Here is a 19,562-nt window from a genome sequence, read left to right on the forward strand (position 1 = left end):
TGGGATGCTGTGTGTGTGGAATGAGCTGCCAGAGGAAGTGGTGGAGGCTGGTACAATTACAGCACTTAAAAGGATCTGGGTGGATATATGAATGGGAAGGGTTTAGAGGCATATGAGCCAAGTGCTGGTAAATGGGACAAGATTAATTTAGGATATCTGGTCAGCATGGACGGGTTGGACCAAAGTTGTCTGTTTCCATGCTGTACAACTCTGACGACTCTAAATAATAAAGCATAAGTTGAAAAATAACAAACGATATCCATGTTAACAAGGCTTAGCTCACCACATGTTTTACTAACCATTCTCCACAGATCCTATCCCTGCAATGATTGAGGAACAGATGCTGGTGCATAATCTGCTCCACTAGTATTTACACACTAGTCTAAGGAATTGCACAAGTAACAGTGAGGGGTAAACAGCACAAGCGCCAGTAAAAGCAGATGGAAAGTGAATGTAAAATGTGACTATGACAGGACAGGCCCCACATTCCTTCCCCTCCGTCCCCCCCACAACCTGCCTCACCTTTCACCTCCCGGGCCCAGTACCTTCCAGGTGGCCCCATAGTTGACACAGGGGCCGCCCCACGACCAGTCGAACTCCACCACCCAGGCGGCCGACCAGTTCCCAAACAGGCCCTTAACCCCATCCGCCTCCAGAATGGTCACCGGCTCCTGCCTGCTGTACAGCCGGCCGGTGTGGCCGTGACACAGCAGCTGCGCCAGGAAGGCGGCGGTGACCAGTGACGGGGGTCTGCCCCGGGCCGCACGGCGCCATTTTCCTAACGGCCGCCGCTTCCCCGCTCGAGCGACTTCTCCTCCCAACCGCCTTCACCCCCGCGTGACGTCTGCACGGGGGATGGGCGGGGCCGGGGGAGCCTCACCGTCACCAAGCAACAGCCACCTCGCGCTACAACTGCTCATTCACAAAAACAAACTCTCCTGTCTCGCTCTGCAGCTGCAGGGGGGACACTGCCACGTTTCGAGGAGCCCTGTCTACATTGGGAAAGCTCACGGCTCCATTTAAACAGATATTCCGACATCTAACGGAACGGCCTCATATCTAAAGGGGGCAATGTGCATTTTAAAGGGACATGGACATTTTAACGGTATTTCCGCAAATACAGAGATGTAAACGGACGAGATTATATTTCAAAGGGATGTGGCACATTCAAAGGGATATCTTCATATGTAAAGTGACGCAGTTATATCTAAATGAATCTACATTTCGAAGAGACGTTGCCCTGTTTATAAGTAGAGACAATAGGTGTGAATTCTGTCTGTGTCCCAATGTTGAGTCTGACTGACATTTTTCTTAGAAAAGCTCTGCACTTAAATTACATTCTTGAGAAGGTAATTTATAGATTAGAGTGTAGGTTAGGGAGAATTGGCCGTGCTAAGTTACCCATAGTGACCAGGGATGTACAGGTTAGGGTGGCTTGGCCATGGGAAATACGGAGTAAGGGGTTGGATACGGGTGGGATATTGTTCAGAGGGCCAGAGTGAAATAGATGGGCTGAATGGCCTGCTTCTACATTGTCGGAATTCGATGACCCTCCCCACAAAGGAGCATTTATCTGCATCTATCCTGTCAAGCCCCTTTCAGAATTCTATTAGTTTCAATAGAGGTATACAGCACAGAAACAGACACTTAATTCGTCCATGCCGACCAGGATTCCAAACTAAACCAGTCCCACTTGCCTGCATTTGGCCCATATCCCTCTAAACCTTTCTAATCATGTACCCATCCAAATGCTGTTTCAATGTTGTAACTGTACCTGCATCTACCACATCCTCAGCAAGTTCATTCCACATGCAAATCACCTTTTTTCAAAATGTTGCCCCTCCGCTTCCTTTTAAATCTCTCTCCTCACATTTAAAAAAATGCCCCCTTGTTTTGAGTTCCCCTACACTAAGCAAGAGCCATTTGCTATTCACCTTACCTCCACTCCTCATGATTTTATTAATCTCAATGAGGTCACCCCCCCAACCTCCTGTGCTCCAGTGAATAAAGTCCCAGCCTCTCCTTATAACTCAAACCCTCCAGTCCTTCCAACATCCTGTTAAATCTTTATTAAACCCTCACTAATATTATTCTTCCTAATACAGGACCACCAGAACTGTACTCAGCACTCTGAAAGTGGCCTCACCAACATCCTGTACAACCTCAACATGATGTCCCAACCCCTATACACAATGGTGTGAACAATGAAGGCAATGTTGCGAAATGCAGCCTTAACCACCCTGTCGAGCAGTGATGCAACTTCCAAAGAACTAAGTACCGGAACAGCCCCCACCTCTGCTCCCCCCCCCCCATGTCTGTCTGTTCTCTAACACAACCCATGGCCCAACTGTACAAGTCCTTATTTTAGCAAAAATGCAACCCCTTACTTTGATTAAGCCTCTCTCTCACACACATACTCTACCTCTCAGATAGATAGACAGACAGACAGATAGACAGACAGACACACACACACAAACATACCCCTCAACACTCTCTCACACTCGCAGCCTCATACTCCATCACACTCTCACTTTCCAAGCATACACACACACACTTCTGTGCACATTCACACACAAACTCACATGCACACTCTTTCATGCACACACACACTACTCTACGGGGTGAAATTGTATTGGCAAAATTATATTTGCAGATACATTCAATTTTGTTCAAAAAGCACACAAACTGCAGGCAGTCAATGCATATGATATTTTACAAATTCCGACTTTGGAAACAGAACAAGTCTGATTCAAGGTTGGAATACTGACAGACTCAAATCTCACACCTTTAATGCATTGTCTGAGCAGAGATGTCTTTTTTATATATAAAACCTTAAGTCATCTCAAAAACACTGTTACATATTAATGAACCAAAGCCCACACCCATTCTCAGAGATGAAGACTATCTCAGTTTGTTCAATATATTCTGTCAGTTGCATGACACTGATCTTTTGATACAAGTTCTGTGTCTTATGATGCTGTTCCATGAGGCTTGTGTGTTGATGAGGCGATAAGAGAATTACAGATCACCGAGGAAGGATTGAAAGAGAGAGTTAAGAAGAGCAAAGAGAGGACACAAGCAGTCTTTAGCAAATAGAATAAAGGAGAACCCTAAAGCTTTCTATAGGTATGTGAGGAATAAAAGGATGATTAGGGTAGGAATAGGGCCAGTCAAAGACAGAAGTGGGAAGTTGAGTGTGGACACTGTAGAGATCGGAGAGGTGCTAAATGAACATTTCTCATCGGTGTTCACTCAGGAAAAGAATGAGATATGAGAAATTAGACTCGAAAGGATTGAGGTTAGTTACACACAGGTGTTATCAATTTGAGAAGGAGTGAAAGTAGACAAGTCCCCTGGGCTGGATGGGATTTATCCGAGGATTCTCTGGGAAGTGAGGGAGGAGATAGCAGAGCCTTTGGCTTTGATATTTGAGTCATCATTATCGACGGGTTTAGTACCGGAGGATTGCAAATGTTGTGCCCTTATTCAAGAGAGGGCATAACTACAAATTGAGGGGTGATAGCTTTCAGACAGATGTCAGAGGCAAGTTCTTTACACGGAGAGTGGTAAGGGAGTGGAATGCCCTACCTGCTAAGGTAGTCAACTCAGCCACATTAGGGAGATTTAAACAATCCTTAGATAAGCGCATGGATGATTTTGGGATAGTGTTGGGGAACGAGCTGAGAATAGTTCACAGGTTGGCGCAACATCGAGGGTCGAAGGGCCTGTTCTGAGCTGGATTGTTCTATGTTCTAAACTTAGTGCAGGAGGCTGAAAGAAATAAGCAGCTTTAAAACAAAAACCTCTTGGAGCTCAAAGCTTTCAATGAGAGTCTGAGCCCAGTGGTAAGTTCAGGTAACCTTTATTGCAACCCAACTTTGTTACAGCTTCAGATCCCCCCAGCAAAAAGGCAGAGAAAAAGTAGTTGCTTTTTAAGCTCAAGGTGAAAGTGCACACACCACACCTCCCCTGTTTCCTCCCCCCCCCACAACCCCCACCACTGCCTTTAATATTGGCCAGCATCAAGTTGTCCCTTTGTAATTGGATCCTTGGTACAGCCGTAACCCGGAGGAAGTATTGCCTCACTCAGCAATTTCAACGCATACTCTGTCTCCAAGTAAGTTTCTCCCCTGGAACGACTGAGTGAATCCTTTCCCACAATGGCGGTTCCTTTCCCTAACAAGGGAGAGAGGGAATCAGATGGGGGCTTTCTCCCCTGCACCACCCCCTCCCTGAAACGGTCTCATTGTTAGATTCCGAACTCCACATTTCTGACCGAATACCAATTCTGCCATCTGTCGTGGCGGGATTCAAACCCGGGAGTCCCCGGAAATGGGTTGATAGTCCAATCGATAATGGCACTCAGCCTTCACTCCTTCAATCCCCCTGCGATGGCACGTGAACTCGCTGGTGCTTCCGCAGCTGGGAGGAGTAGGTGAAGCCCTTCCCGCACTGAGAGCAGGTGAACGGCCTCTCCCCGTGGATCCATTGATGCCTCAGCAGGGTGGAGGATGTGCTGAAGCCCTTTCTGCACCTGGGACAGCTGAAGGGCCTCTCTCCCGTGTGGATCCGCTGATGGGTCAGCAGATGGGAGGAATACCTGAAGGCCTTCCCGCACTCGGGGCAGCTGAAGGGCCTCTCTCCCGTGTGGACCCGCCGGTGGGTCAGCAGGTGGGAGGAATACCTGAAGCCCTTCCCGCACAGAGAGCAGGTGAAGGGCCTCTCCCCCTTGTGGACCTGCTGGTGGGTCAGCAGGTGGGAGGAGCAGTTGAAGCTCTTCCTGCATTGACAGCAGCTGAACTGCCTCTCCCCCATGTGGACACGCTGGTGCCTCAGTAGGGTGGAGGCCTGTGTAAAGGCCTTCCCACAATCAGGGCAGCTGAAGGGCCTCTCCCCCGTGTGGACCCGCTGGTGCCTCAGCAGGGCGGAGGAGCAGGTGAAGCCCTTCCCGCACTGAGAGCAGGTGAATGGCCTCTCCCCCGTGTGGATCTGCTGGTGGGTCAACAGGGTGGAGGAATTCCTGAAGGCCTTTCCACACTCGGGGCAGCTGAAGGGCCTCTCCCCGGTGTGGACCCACTGGTGGGTCAGCAGGTGGGAGGAATCACTGAAGGCCTTCCCACACTGAGAGCAGGTGAACAGCCTCTCCCCCGTGTGGACCCGCTGGTGCCTCCGCAGGGAGGAGGAATCGCTGAAGGCCTTCCCACACTCAGGGCAGCTTAAGGGCCTTTCCCCTGTGTGGACCCGTCGGTGGGTCAGCAGGTGGGAGGAATTGCTGAAGGCTTTCCCACATTCTGGGCAGCTGAAGGGCCTCTCCCCCGTGAGGACCCGCTGGTGGCTCCGTAGGGCGGAGGAGCAGGTGAAGCCTTTCCCGCACTGAGAGCAGGTGAATGGTCTCTCCCCCGTGTGGACCCGCTGGTGGGCCAACAGGGTGGAGAAATTGCTGAAGGCCTTCCCACACTCGGGGCAGCTGAAGGGCCTCTCCCCAGTGTGGACTCGCTGGTGCCTCAGCAGGTGGGAGGAATACCTGAAGCCCTTCCCGCACTGAGAGCAGGTGAAGGGCCTCTCCCCCGTGTGGACCTGCTGGTGGGTCAGTAGGGTGGAGGAATGTCTGAAGCCCTTCCCACACTCAGGGCAGCTGAAGGGCCTTTCCCCCGTGTGGACACGCTGGTGCCTCAGCAGGGAGGAAGCCTGGGTAAAGGCCTTCCCGCACTCGGGGCAGCTGAAGGGCCTCTCCCCCGTGTGGACCCGCTGGTGGGTCAGCAGATGGGAGGATGTGCTGAAGGCCTTCCCACACTCTGGGCAGCTGAAGGGCCTTTCCCCCGTGTGGTTCTGCTGGTGGGCCAACAGGTGGGAGGAATGTTTGAAGGCCTTCCCGCAGACAGGGCAGGAGAATGGCCTCTCCCCGGTGTGACTGCGCCGATGAATCTCCAGGGCAGACGGGACACGGAAGCCTTTCCCACAGTCGCCACACTTCCACGGTTCCTCCACAGGGTGGGATTCCTCAGGTTTCTCCATGGCTACAGCTTCAGCTGCATACAAACATGTGTAGAGCCCCTCCCTGCCGTGAAATCACCTTTCCAGGCTGTATAACTGTTTCAGGCTCCATACACAGTGCGCTGCAAAAGTGGGGTCTCTCGTTCAGTCCCACTGATGCTGAAAATGTCCTCAAACAGGTACCAAAAAGCATTGATCCCTCTCACAGAAATCACAATCAAAAATCGTTGCTGTCCCGATGGATTGAGTGACTGTCAGACATTGACATCAAAGTGAGGACTGCAGACACTGGAGAGTCAGTCAAAAAATGTGGCACTGGCAAAACAGCAGGTCAGGCAGCATCCGAGGAGCAGGAGAGTCAATGTTTCAGGCATAAGCCCTTCATCCGTTGATTTTGAAACTTCAGTCTTCAGATTTTCAAATACTCTGCAAAAAGAGATTACAAAAGTCATCGCTATCAGTATGTTGGGGTAGTTGTACTAGTGGGGTGTGCACATTAGATCTAGGGAGGGTAAAAACTATAACTGTAACAAGCGCTTCTAATACTGGGCCTGAAATGGTTAAACTATCATGATTACTGAACTGGAAACTGCTGGTCTTCTAATCAGATCATTGAAAAGGCTAGCTGATAGACAGTCTGTTAATTGTTCCATTGAAATGTGTAGCTGTTAGACATTCTGTTAATTGGATTATTTAAACTGTCAATTGAACCATCGAAACCAGACCAATAGAAATGATAATGAACTGTTGTTTCTGATGAACTACTAATTAAATAAGCGGAGCCGGTGGCCCCACAATGTCTACGTGACTGCTAGCACAAAGGCAAACGGACTGACAGCTCAAACCATCCAACCAGAGAGCGGAACGCTTTGCCCGGGAACGAGTAGCCAATAGGAAGGCCAGACGTGGAGACCTGACCGGGAACACTAGCCAGCGAGGAGTATATCTGGGGCGAATTTGAGCAGGAGGGTTAGAACGCCTTCTCCAACGAATTGCATGCTGTATAATTCGTTGTATAGTTTGCCAGTTTCGATTCTGTAAAATAAACGGTGTTCTGCTCCAAACTAAAGAAGCCAGTGTGGCCTCTCCTTCCAAAAGAACTCGCGAAGACGGGACCCCCGAGGGTCGGTCTTAACAAGTACAGGGTAGAACTTCAGAACAAGCAACTCTATTTTCTGTGGAATATTCTTTTGTTGTTCCACAAAATTGAAAGCACCATCCCTCCCTCTCTCTCTCTCCCTCTGTTCTCACTCCGCTCTAACTAATTCCCCTGAAGGTGCTGATTCAGGATCTTAGAGGGGCAGAAAAAGCAAAAAGATCAAAACTGACAACTCTTTGAATTTTGGATACCTCTACCTGAAAGTTAGTATCTTCCACAACACTGGGATCCTGCAGAGAGTGAGCAGGTCTGATTCTGGGAAACAAAAAAAAGTGTGTCAATTCAGGGTAAACCTGCAATGCAGCTTCTTGAGGAAGGACCAGACACAAAATGGTTAACGACCCCGGGAAGGTGGGAGCAAAATGAGACATCAAGCCATTAACACCAACACACTTCAGTCAAACTCTTCTGCTACCAGTCAGGGCAAAACATGCTCTGAAAGTCCAGCCTTCACACTTCTGCTTTCACTGAAGACAATTAGAGTCACACAGCACGAAAACAGACCCTTTGTCTTAACCTGTCCAGATATCATTTATGCCACTCATCCACAGATTCTATCAAACACATTGACCTGGACCCAATATACCGGCCACTGCAGCAGACAGCTGGAACTGACAACCAGAAGCAGCAGAGACAAACCAGTATAAATGCCGGAGGAAACATCACAGAAGCGCTTCATAGGAGGCTCCCAAGCACTGAGGACGTCACCTAGACAGGGGACGAAACGTTTGCAACACAAATTCCCAGCTCGGCAAACAGAACCACAACAATATTACTAAGATATAAGAAGAGATCCAGGTATTCCTTGACAGAATGACTGAAGGGACCGGTTGGGGAAACTGCAATCGGGCTCATGGTCCAATCGGCTGATCAATTTAGCTATGTATGGTAGAATACTTTTCTTCTGTTTGTCGGTATTGCTCTTGCTAGGTGTTCAATTGCTAAGATTATGAGGTCCCTTAGTGATATAGATTTGCCCCAGAAGATGTTCCTTTTGCAATCCGATGACTCACCCACATGTGTTGATGGTGATGATAAATATGACCAGATGAGCTGTGAAGATGGTGGTGCCGCTCTACAGGATGTTGATGGCTGGACCACCTTGAAGGGCATTTGTTTCGACTAGGCTTCCCTTTCAGTGATCACGGTGCAATCAAAGGGAGGAATGAGGGTGTGGGCATCTGGGTGATAAAGTCTATAGCCTTAAAACTTGTCATTAAACATTTAGACTATAATGTAATGCTGAATTGTTGGATGCATTTACTGCACTAGAAAATAAACAGACAGGAAGGCTCAGAAAGAGGAGAGAACTTAAAGATAGGGACACCTGGGCTCACCAAGTGATAACAGGATACTGTAAGGCAATTAAGAAGGTTTACCCCAGCATCGGTGAATCTGTGCGAACAGGACACCAAGTGATTACATTCACAGCCGTTCCCTTGTGAGACCATTTTAGTGCTGAGGCTGTTGAATCCCATTAAAAATTAACTCTTAGTGCTTATCTGCAATGGATTGAAATGAATTGCATTTTGGGACGTTATGATGATATTGAGTAGCCATTACTGGTTATTAAATACAAACTCTGTAAAAGAAAATATTGATAAAGCTTTACCTTACTTGCTGAGGAAACAGGCCGCGGGCACACTTCCGGTTCCGGGATGGCCACGCCCCCTCCTCCGCGGCACACAAACCCCGCCCCTTCCTAACGCGGCACGTAAGCCCCGCCCCTTCGGGACAAAGTCCCGCCTCTTGGAAACAAACCTTTTTCTCCCTCCGAGCACCAAACCCCGCCACTTCGCCGCGATCCCCCCGCGAGTCAAAACCACGCCCCCTTCCCCCACGCGCAACCGCCCACAAAGCCACACACCTCCAGGCTCCACGCGCCGCACTGCCCGCTGAGCCTCGCGCCGCCAACTAGCGCGCGACCCTCTCACGAGACACCCCCTGCCAATGAGCACGCCCTCCCGCTAAACCCCGCCTCCCCAGGTGTATTTGGAAGCACTAGCTCCTGCAGCGCTGCTCCTTCTGCGGGGAGCTGTGCTGCAGGATCATAAGACACAGAATTAATTGCAAATTGCAATATTGTGAACAAACCTGGACCGCTGCTGAGTCTTTTAGAATGGTTGCGGGTTTCAGTTCATCAATATATCAATTCCAGAACATTAGATCAGATTCCCTACAGTGTGGAAACAGGCCCTTCGGCCCAACACGTCCACACCGAACCGCCGAAGAGCAAAACACCCAGCCCCATTCCCTGTCACCTAACCCTACGGGGTAACTTAGCGTGGCCAATTCTCTCTAACCCGCATGTCTTTGGACTGTGGGTGGAAACCCACGCGGACGTGGGAGGGGAATTGAACCCGGGTCTCTGGCGCTGTGAGGCAGCAGTGCTAACCACAAAAAAAGGTGACTTTTCTGTTTTTCAGCGACAGCCGCAGCAGCAACCCAGGAGCGGGGAGTCACTGATTTGAGGTTTTAAATTTGTAGTCGGAGAGCAGAGGTTCCTGGGAGAGGAAGGACGACTTATTTTTAATTCCTTCCTGCTGTATAAGTCAGTGTGTACTGTTGAGGGGGGAAAACGACCTACCAGGGGTATGCACTGGGGCCCATGTCTCAGGCACAGAGCCTGTCCCTGTTGCACCAGAAGGGAAGGAGGGAAAGGAGGAGAATGTTAGTCATTGGGGACTTGATAGTTAGAGGGTCAGGTAGAGGGTTTGTTGGGAACGAATACGACTCGCAGTTGGTGTGTTGCCTCCCAGGTGTCAGGGTGCGTGATGTCTTGGATCGTATCTTTGGGGTCCTGAAGGGAGAGGGTTTCCAGCTCCAAGTCATGGTCCACGTAGGTACCAACAACATAGGTAAAAATGTGAGAAACAGAACTCACTCCCAAATCAATCAGCCTGAGACAAAGCCTTGGAAACAAGAACAATTTATTACAATCTTGCAAGTACCAGACACTTTTCCAATCAAGCAGAAATGCGCGCCAAATGCAGGATTTCATTGTAACGTCTTCTGCTCCCATTAAGGGCAAAACATCTTTGAAAGCTGCTCTGAAACTCTAGCCTTCACAATCACACCTCTGCTTTCACCGAAGAAGATTAGAGTCATACAGCACAGTAACAGACTGTTTGGTCCAAGTTGTTCAGCCAAACAGATATCCTAAATTAATCTACTTCCAATTTGCCTGCATGTGGCTCATGTCCCTCAAACCCTTCCTTTTCATGTACCCATCCAAATGCCTTTTAAAATTCCCCCTCACCTCAAACATGTGCTTTCTAGTTTTGGACTTTTCTACTTTGGTGAAAGTAACTTGGGTATTCACCCTATCCATGTTGAGAGAGAATGGGGAGAGGGGAGAGAGAATGGGGGAAAAAGAAAGAGAATAGGGGAGGGGAGAGAGAATGGGGGAGAGGGTGGAGAGAATGGAGGAAAGGGGAGAGAGAATGGGGAGGGGAGAGAGAATGGGGAGAGGGGGGAGAATGGGGGAAGGGAGAGAGAATGGGGAGGGGAGAGTGAATGGGGGAAAGGGAAAAAGAATGGGGGAAAGGGGAGGGAGAATGGGGGAAGGGGAGAGAGAATGGGGAGAGGGGAGAGAGCGTGGGGAAAGGGGAGAGAGAATGGGGGAGGGGAGAGAGAATGGGGGGATAGGAGAGAGAATGGGGGGATATTATTGTGTATCTTAAGTGTTAAGGTATATCTGGCATATAGAGAGATGGCTTTGGTTGTTGGAGGTCAGTCATCTCAGTTCCAGGACAACTCTGCAGGAATTCATAGGGTAGTGTCTTAGGCTCAACCATCTTCATCAATGACCTTCCTCCATCATAAGGTCAGAGGTGGAGATATTCGCCAATAATTGCACAATGTTCAGCACGGTTCACAACTCCTCACAAACTGAAGCAGTTCAGTTTGAAATGCAACAAGATCTTAACAATATCTAATGGGCTGATGAGTGGCAAGTAACATGAATGCCACGCCAATGCCAAACAATGACTCATCCCCAAAAGAGATAATCTGACCACTGCCCCGTGATATTCAACAGTGTTATTGTCACTAAACACCCCACTATCAACATCCTTGGGGTTTACCATTGACCAGAAACTAAACTAGACTAATCACAGACACAATGGCAACAAGAGCAGGCAACAGGTCAGGAATACTGTGGCGAGTCACTCACCTTCTGACTCCCCAAACCCTGTCCATCTTCTACAAAACTCAAGTCAGCAGTGTAATGGACTACTCTCCCACCAGCTTGGATGGGTGCAGCTTCAACAACATTCAAAAAGCTTGATATCATCCAGGACAAAGTCGCCTGCTTGATTGGCACCATCTCCACATACATCCACTCCCTCTGCCCAGCAGGAATGTGTACGGTGTACAAGATGTACCATGGAAATTCACCAAAGATCCTTAGAAAATACCTTCCAAACCAATAACCACTTCCATTTAGATGGACCAGGGCAACAGATAGATTAGATTACTTACAGTGTGGAAACAGGCCCTTTGGCCCAACAAGTCCACACCGATGCACAACCCACCCATACTCCTACGTTTACCCCTTACCTAACACTACGGGCAATTTAGCATGACCAATTTACCTGACCAGCATATCTTTGGACTGTGAGAGGAAACCGGAGCACCCGAAGGAAACCCACGCAGGCACGGGGAGAACGTGCAAACTCCACAGAGTCAGTCGCCTGAGGCGGGAATTGAACCTGGGTCTCTGACGCTGTGAGGCAGCAGTGCTAACCACTGTGCCACCGTGCCGCCCACAAATACTTGGGAACACAACCTCTTGCAAGTACCCCTCCAATCCACTCACCATCTTGACTTGGGAAACATATTGCTGTTCCTTCAGTGTCCCTGGGTCTATATCTTGGAATTCCCACCCAAGGACATTGTGGTTCACCGTACCATTATGGATCACAGCAGTTGAAGAAGGCGGGTCACCACCACCTTCTCAAGGGAACTAAATGCTGGCCAGCCAGCCATGCACATATACCATGAGTAACTTTTAATAAATGATTGAAACAGAGATTTGGAACCCACAAACTAAACAAAAATCGAGGTTCAGGTTGAACAGATATAGGGCTTTGATTCTGTCCTGATGTGAGGACAAATAAAGAGTGCTGCACTGACACCGAATTGGAAATTGTGTTTAGAGTTGAATGCCTGCAGTGTTTCACCCAGTGTATCAATCTAATATCGATTAAAGATTAGTTCCTGACGTATACGTCACCAACATACGAAAAAGGACGGTTAAGAAGGCATATGGGACACTTGAGTTCATCTCTTTAATGGCTGATGTAGCACCCACAATCCGATGCGATCATTAAACCGTTCTATTGACCGTGAGCAGTGCTGATGGTGCGCATGTGTGAAATCGATTTGGGGCCCCGCCCCTCATCGCTCTGATGGACAGGGAGACGAATCTTTGGAAAACCTGAAGGACCGGAAGGAGCCTGGTCCTCCTGCCAATCAGAGCCCTCCTATTGTCTCAATGCGGAGGTTTGACCATGAGCTTCTGAAGCTGCTATTTCTGCTCCTGTCTCTGAAGGAAGATTGAGCTTCACCCAGACTGTAAATTCCTTCCTCTGTTCAAGATCTGTGAGCACGGCACTCTCTTTTCTTGCCCCCTTTTCCATTTCTTTTTTCCACTCTGGGGTTCAATTGCTGACTTGCAGCAACTGAAAGCAAAGGGAGTGAAACCGGGAGGAGACAGACTCTGGAAATGTTGGTCTGAGTCTGTGTCTCAATTAGCAAAATAGACAGGCAGGAGGCTGGAAGAACACAGCAAGCCAGGCAGCATCAGGAGATGGAGAAGTCGACGTTTCGGCTGTAACCCTTCTTCAGGACTGGGGATGGGTATAGGGGGAGATGCAGATAAAGGGGGTGCAAGGGGCAGTGTGGTGAAGTGGGGATAGGTGAAGACAGGCCGAGGGTATGACCTGGTTGGTCAAGGGGAGGAAGGAAACTGGTTGGTGGCAGGGAGGATTGGAAATGAGGGGTCGGGGCTTTGAAGGTAGTTGGGGATGGGAAGTGAAGTTATTTGAAATTGGAGAACTCAATGTTGAGTCCTTCGAGCTGTAGGTTGCACAGGCAGGAGATGAGGTGTTGTTCCTCCAAGTTGTGGTTTGGTGTGGTGTGGCAACGGAGGAGGCCAAAGATGGTCATGTCAGGAATGGAGTGGGAAGGGGAATTAAAATGGATGGTGACTGGGAGGTCCGGTTGGACTCTGTGGACCCAGCTGCGATGCTCGGTGAACCGTTCCCCGAGTTTATGCTCAGTCTCCCCGATGTAGAGAAGACCACCATTGACAAACACATGGCAAATGCAGTACCACAATGTGAAATTGGAGCCTTTCTGTGGAAATAAAAGGAGAAAGGCGGTATATTGTTTAATTGGTGATGGAGTGGGATGTGGAGAAAGTGAGAACTGCAGATGGTGGAGACCAGAGTCAAAGTGTGGTACTGGAAAAGCACAGTAGGTCAGGTAGTATCCAAGGAGCAGCAGAGTTGACATTTCGGGCACGAGCCCTTTATTAGGAATGATGTGTGGACATACCAAGGGGCCTCAGTGTCCTCCTACACCAGTCACTGCCAGTTGTCAGACAGGTGCAGCAAGCAATCAGCAAGGCAAGTGTTATATTAGCAAAAGGACTTGAGCTCAGAAGTGAGAATGTCTCTCTGCAGTTTGGGGGTCATTGAATATATTCAAGGCTGAGTTCATCTGATTTTAGAACAAAGAAGTGGATGTTTATGGGGGAAAGCAAGAAAAGTGGGCGGCACGGTGGCACAGTGGTTAGCACTGCTGCCTCACAGCGCCAGAGACCCGGGTTCAGTTCCTGACTCAGGTGACTGACTGTGTGGAGTTTGCACATTCTCCCCGTGTCAGCGTGGGTTTCCTCCGGGTGCTCCGGTTTCCTCCCACAGTCCAAAAATGTGCAGGTCAGGTGAATTGGCCATGCTAAATTGCCCATAGTGTTAGATAAGGGGTAAATGTAGGGGAATGGGTGGGTTGCGCTTTGGCGGGTCGGTGTGGACGTGTTGGGCCGAAGGGCCTGTTTCCACACTGTAATTAATCTTAATCTAATCTGCCTCCTTCTTCAAGGACCGCAGATTCCCCCCAAACGTGATCGACGATGCCCTCCACCGCATCTCCTCCACTTCCCGCTCCTCCGCCCTTGAGCCCCGCTCCTCCAACCGCCACCAAGACAGAACCCCACTGGTTCTCACCTACCACCCCACCAACCTCCGCATACAACGTATCATCCGCCGCCATTTCCGCCACCTCCAAACGGACCCCACCACCAAGGATATATTTCCCTCCCCTCCCCTATCAGCGTTCCGCAAGGACCACTCCCTTCGTGACTCCCTCGTCAGATCCACACCCCCCACCAACCCAACCTCCACCCCTGGCACCTTCCCCTGCAACCGCAGGAAATGTAAAACTTGCGCCCACACCTCCACACTCACTTCCCTCCAAGGCCCCAAGGGATCCTTCCATATCCGCCACAAGTTCACCTGTACCTCCACACACATCATCTATTGCATCCGCTGCACCCGATGTGGCCTCCTCTATATTGGGGAGACAGGCCGCTTACTTGCGGAACGCTTCAGAGAACACCTCCGGGCCGCCCGAACCAACCAACCCAATCACCCCGTGGCTCAACACTTTAACTCTCCCTCCCACTCCACCGAGGACATGCAGGTCCTTGGACTCCTCCACCGGCAGAACACAACAACACGACGGCTGGAGGAGGAGCGCCTCATCTTCCGCCTGGGAACCCTCCAACCACAAGGTATGAATTCAGATTTCTCCAGTTTCCTCATTTCCCCTCCCCCCACCTTGTCTCAGTCGGTTCCCTCAACTCAGCACCGCCCTCCTAACCTGCAATCCTCTTCCTGACCTCTCCGCCCCCACCCCACTCCGGCCTATCACCCTCACCTTGACCTCCTTCCACCTATCCCACCTCCATCGCCCCTCCCCCTAGTCCCTCCTCCCTACCCTTTATCTTAGCCTGCTTGGCTCTCTCTCTCTCTTATTCCTGATGAAGGGCTTATGCTCGAAACGTCGAATTCTCTATTCCTGAGATGCTGCCTGGCCTGCTGTGCTTTGACCAGCAACACATTTGCAGCTAAAATGATTTTAAGACCAGTACAGAACAGTTATAGGGTCATACAGCACAGAAACAGACCATTCAGCCCATCTAGCCAATGCTGACCTTATTCACAAACTAAACTAGTCCCACCTAGATTGGCCCAATTCCCTTTGAACCTTTCCTATTCATGTACTTATCCAAATGTCTTTTAAATATTGTTACTGTACCTGCATCCACCACTTCCTTTGGACATTTATTCCACACACAAACTACTCTCTGTGTTTAAAAAAAAGGTGCCCCTCCTGCCTTTTTGAAATCTTTCTCCTCTCGCCTTCAAATCTGCTGCCTAATCTTGAACCACCCACTCTAGGGAAACAATACCTGGCGGTCACCTCATCTATCCCCCTCATGATTTTATAAACCTCTGTACGGTCACCTTTCAACCTCCTGTGGTCCATTGAACAAGTCCCAACCTATTCATATAGATGTTGGCAGAATCACAACTAATCCTTTGAATGTTGGTGCAGATTTGTAAGACCAGATGGCCTACTCCTGCTTCCAATTCTCTCTCACTGTCCAGGACAGCAAGAGAACATAAGACATCGGAGCAGAAATTTAGGCCATTCAGCCCATCAGGTCTGCTCCATCATTCAATCATGACTGATAAGTTTCTCAATCACATTCTCCCACTTTGTCTCCGTAACCCTCCATTGCCTTGATACTCAAGAACATCTCTATCTCAGTCTTAAATATCCTCAGTGACCTGGCCTCCACAGCCTTCTGTGGCAGTGAATTCCATAGATTCACCACTCTCTGGCTGCAGAAGTTTCTCCTTACGTCCATTCTGAAAGATCTTCCCTTTACTCTAAGGCTGTGCCTGCTGGTTCTAGTCCCTCCAACCAATGGAAATATCTTCCCAACTTCCACTCTGTCCAGGCTGTTCAAGATTCTGTATGTTTCAATTAGATCCTCCCCCTCCCGAGTGTGGGCCTGTTAATCAGCATGAACCAGACCCTTCAGGATGAGGTACAGCAGGGATTAGGGTCAGCAAAGTGAGAATGGACGGAGTGTGTGTGGGATGGAGATTTTCAGCTTCTGGGGAATAAGAGAGGAAAGTGAGTTCACTATAAATTAGAATTGACTGGATGGGCTGATGGGCCAAGGAGTGACAGATGGAGTTGAATTTGGAGAAATGTCAGGTTTGCATTTTGGTCAAGCAATCCAGGCAGAACTGACACCGTTAAGGGGAGTGTTGCAGAACAAAGAGACCTTGGAGTGCAGGTTCATAGTTCCTTGAGAGTGGAGTCACAGGTAGACAGGATAGTGAAGAAGGCATTTGGGATGCTTTCTTTTATTAGTCAAAGCATTGGGTAGATGAGTTGGGAGCTCATGTTGCGGCTGTACAGGTCATTATTTGGACCATCTTTGGAATACTGCATTCAGTTCTGGTCTCCCTGCTACAGGAAATGTGTTGTGAAACTTTGAAAGGGATTGGTAAAGATTTGAGTCTGTTGCCAGAGTAGAAGGGTTTGAGCTACAGGGAGAGTCTGAATAGACCAGGATATATTCTTGGTACATCGGAGGCTGAGTGGTGACCTAACATGTTTATAAGGGGCATGCATAGGGTCAATACCCAAGGTCTTTTCCCCAGCTTATGCGAGTCCAGTACTAAGAGGGGCACAGGTTTAAGGTGAATGGGGAAAGGGAAGTGAGGGGCAACTTCTTCACACAGAGGGTGGTGAATGTATGGAACAAGCTGCCAGAGGAAGTGGTGGAGGCTGGTGCAATGACAACATTTAAAAGGCACCTGGCTGGGTGCATGAAAAGGAAGGGTTAAGAGGGATGTGGGCCAAATGCTGGCAAATGGGACGCGATTAATTTAGGATATCTGGTTGGCATAGACGAGTTGGGACGACTGATCTGTTTCTGTGCCATATGACTCTAATCATCTTCGGTGAAAGCAGAAATGTGGTTGTGAAGACTGGACTTGCAGAGCAGCTTTCAAGGATATTTTGCCCTTAATGGGATCAGAAGAAGTTAAAATGAAATCTTTCATTTGTGAGCCAGCAACTGAGTGAGTGAGGACATCTGGGATTTTGTTGGAAAGTGGGAATTGAATGCACTGTGGAGATGAAGCCCTACCCTATCGAGTCATTTCTGCTGGTGGGTGAGACTAGGCCTCAAGGTTAGAGGGAGTGGATTTCGGACAGAGAGGAGGACAATTTGCTTATCCCGGAGAGTAGTGAATCTATGGAATTCTCTGGTCAAGGAAGCAGTAGAGGCAGCTTCATTAAATATATTCAAGACACAGTTGGATGGGTTTTTGCATGGTACGGGAATTAAGGGTAGTTGGGATAATGCAGGGAGGAGGAGCTGAGACAATGGATCGATCAACCATGATCTGAATGAATGGCGGAGCAGGCTGGATGGGCCAAATGGCCTACTCCTGCTTCTATTCCCATGAAACTATAACCCTGCATTTCCCATGGCTAACCCACCTAACCTGCACATCCCTGGACGCTGTGGTCAATTTAGCATGGCCAATCCAAATCAGGCCTGGTGAGCAGTATAGTGATGTGGAAAATGAACATCAGAGAATGATAGAAAGGGACAAGGAGAGTAAATGTACCAGCAATCAAAACTGGACTTTAAAGATCACAAAAATTGAAACTAAAAATGGTGTCTCAATATTTGCTGCATTGTAACAAAAGTGAATGAATTGACTGCACACATTGAAGTGAATAATTATGATCTGAGAATCCTTACAGAGACATGGCTTCAGGATGACAAGGATTGGATCCTCAATAGTGAGGAGGTAATCAAATGGGAAGCTAGGTAAAAGTAGAGGGTTGGCATTGCAAATCCAAACACTGATCACAGGATAGTCTGGTGTCAGCTCAGGTTTCAGGTCCTGATTTCTTTGTCCTCTGTTGACCTCCCTGTTCCCCCAGAGTATGATGTTGGTCTGTTCTCAACTCTGCTGAAGTTTTGACCCCCCCTTTTACACCTACCAGAAGAGTAAAACATTGAGACCCAACCCACAATCTCCCAGCCTGTCAACCATCCAGATACAGAGTGTAGTCATAGCAGGGAATCAAACAAGAAAAATGAAACCAAATTCAAAATAAATAGGTGCTCGTGTTTAATGTTTGTTCATGAGGAAGTAAACCAGAAATAGGACACTCTCAGGATTCTTATGGTGCCCTACTTGAGGAATTCTCTCTCCCTGCCACCTAACTATTAGTACCCAGCTAAGATTTACAACAATATTTACATCAACAGAAATAAACCCTCTGTGTTAAAAGGTTGTCCCTTAAGTCTCTCATAAATCTTTCTGGTCTCACCCTAAATCTATGCCCTCTAGTTCTGAACTGTCCCTACCCTGGGGAAAAGACATACAAAAGTTGAGTAGCCATTAAAATGCAAAAAGAATACAATGTTGAGCCACAGGGGAATTAAAAAATTGACTTTTGAACTCCTATTGGCATTTGGACACTTAAAATCTGTCAGTAACACTAGCATCTCCACAGGGAATACTGCGCATGATCTTTGGTGTCAGCAAGCACTGCACATGCTTCTCGCTGACCGCAGAAAGGGCGCGCGACCTTCTTTTGACGAACCAATAGGACGACCTGGAGGACCGGAAGGGATGGGTCCTCCTGCCAATCAGAACCGCCGTATTGTCTGAATGCGGAAGTTGGACCTTGAGTCTCTCTCTTTCCTTCTCTCTCTGTCTCTTTCTCCTTTCTCTCAACTTTTTTCCTCCATACAATATCCTTCTATCTCGCCCAATGTTTCTCAGTGCAGATCAGTCGAAAACAATGGTGCTGGAAAAGCACAGCAGGTCAGGCAGCATCCGAGGAGCAAGAGAGTTGATGTTTCAGGCACGAGCCCTTCTTCAGGCATGGCCAATTCACCTAACCAGCACATTTTTGGATTGTGCGAGGAAACCCACGCAGACACGGGGAGAACGTGCAAGCTTCACATAGAGAGTCACCTGAGGCGGGAATTGAACCCAGGTCTCTGGCGCTGTGTGGCAGCAGTGCTAATCACTGTGCCACCTTGCCACCCACGTTAGGGGGTCATTGAATGAGGCAGCCCCTCCTGCCCGAAATGTTGATTTTCCTGCTCCTCAGATGCTGCCTGACCTGCTGTGCTTTTCCAGCACCACTCTAATCATGGCTGTGATCTCCCGCATCTGCAGTTCTCACTTTCGCCGAGCACAGAAACAGACCCCTTCAGCCCAACTAGTCCATGCTGACTATATTTGCAAACTAAACTAGTCCCAGCTGCCTGTGTTTGACCCGTATC

General features: G+C 48.9%; 2 pseudogenes; one reads left to right on the top strand and one right to left on the bottom strand.

Moving 5' to 3' along the window:
- LOC132808684 (zinc finger protein 850-like) overlaps positions 1 to 8,826 on the bottom strand; it is a 34,464-nt pseudogene extending 25,638 nt beyond the window's left edge.
- LOC132808677 (zinc finger protein 585A-like) overlaps positions 1 to 19,562 on the top strand; it is a 94,998-nt pseudogene that overhangs the window by 44,001 nt on the left and 31,435 nt on the right.

The sequence above is a fragment of the Hemiscyllium ocellatum genome (assembly GCF_020745735.1).
Source record: "Hemiscyllium ocellatum isolate sHemOce1 chromosome 27 unlocalized genomic scaffold, sHemOce1.pat.X.cur. SUPER_27_unloc_9, whole genome shotgun sequence".
Lineage (NCBI taxonomy): Eukaryota > Metazoa > Chordata > Chondrichthyes > Orectolobiformes > Hemiscylliidae > Hemiscyllium > Hemiscyllium ocellatum.